At 40.3% G+C, this 1,542-nt stretch overlaps 1 protein-coding gene across 1 annotated transcript in view; it reads right to left on the reverse strand.

Moving 5' to 3' along the window:
• Positions 1 to 268: 268 nt before the first annotated feature.
• parvg (parvin, gamma) overlaps positions 269 to 1,542 on the reverse strand; it is a 12,271-nt gene continuing 10,997 nt past the window's right edge. The window contains exon 13 of the transcript XR_002276880.1: positions 269 to 389. The gene's annotated coding sequence lies outside the window, so the exon portion shown is untranslated. The remainder of the gene's footprint in view (positions 390 to 1,542) is intronic.

Below are 1,542 nucleotides of genomic sequence, written 5' to 3' on the forward strand. Positions count from 1 at the left end.
CCTGCTGTCAGACCCATGACCTCTGACGGAGACCCAACTTTATGGCAGAGGCATCTCTGTGAGCCCTACATTGCGCACCATAATTTGTTGGTAGTCTCCCAGAAGAACTGTGGCTCCCCCAGGTCGGTTTTGGCAACCTCCAACCTCCTGGCTTTTTTTATGTTTATGTTTCTGTGTCAGCAGTGGGCCCCCCGGGTCTCCTACCATAGCGTCTCATGTCATTCAGATGGCGACAGATAGTGCGAGCTAACACTGTTGCACCCTGTGCCTGCAGGTGAGCTTGAATTAGTTTGGAAGTTGATCGAGGTTCTTTATCCACCATTTGAACAATCCTTCGTTGCGGTCTGCCATCTACTTCTCTCTCTTACGTCCATGTCCAGGGAGATTAGCTACAGAATTTCAGAATAATCAAACTGTGCACTTATTTGGCAGTTAAACCAGCCATATGTGATTTTTTTGTTTGCTTGTTTGGTTTGGTTTTTGTTTTTGTTTATTTGTTTTGTGCATGTGTGACTTTGGGGTAAGTTGAGCAACATTATGAATCATTTGCAGTTGTGTTTCTGGCCACATGTACTGTAAGTATGTTCACTTTCTAGCTCTGTTTTTGGTCTTTACCAACTCTTGAGCTGCTAATCTATGTTCACAGGCTTGTCTCTGGCTGTGTCTGTCTGCAGCTTGATGCTAAACAGGAGGTGTATGGCCAAAAGCTATGGCAGCAGTGAGAGTGATACAAAATGAAAGTTGCAGAACCTACAGCTAAATAATAAGTTGAAACTTACTTTAAAGCTTCTGAAAGCCAAAGGATACTGCAGATTCATGTATTAATTCTGAATTTTCAGCTTCCATCATATTTTCATCACTATAAAAGAGCACTTTGCCATATTGATGATAGTCACTGTAACACCACTGTCTTTTTTCTCACTTTAGCTGTTTCCATCTGGCTGCCAAGCAAATTTTATGCTAACTTTTTGAGATGTCAGGGGAAATAAAATGTGATTTAGGGTGTACTATATTTTCCATCACCTTGGTGGAAATGCATATGTTGGCTTCTGGAATGTCAACAAACACATCTGCAAGAAATTTGGAGGGATTAAGGAAGTGTGAAAGCAGTTGTTAGGGTTAAGTGTCACCCAGAATTCATACTTTAAACACAGAAACATATTCTGCAGTTTGCTTGCAAGCTACACCCAAAAGATTAAAGCCAGAGAGGCAGTAGGAGACAGAAATCATTATTCAACACAAAGGAACTTGCTCAATTACTGAATTCAAAGGAAATTTCTAATGACAAGTCAATAATTATTTGCAAAACACTTTTTTTGCAATCCAGAGGATAATTAAGTGGATTTTTCCAGTTCTAACTGAATATGCTTTAATGGAACCACATCTGCTGTCTGTCTTCCCTGTGCCTTGTGCTGCCTGCTGCACTCCTACATTTGTGTGACACTGAGTTGTCAACAATTCAATAACAAAATCATTCTCAGAATTTCTTCTGAAAATGACAATTGCATTCATACACACACAAGAAAAACAGGAGGTCACAAA

The sequence above is a fragment of the Monopterus albus genome, unplaced genomic scaffold (assembly GCF_001952655.1).
Source record: "Monopterus albus unplaced genomic scaffold, M_albus_1.0 scaffold7.1, whole genome shotgun sequence".
NCBI classification, from domain to species: domain Eukaryota; kingdom Metazoa; phylum Chordata; class Actinopteri; order Synbranchiformes; family Synbranchidae; genus Monopterus; species Monopterus albus.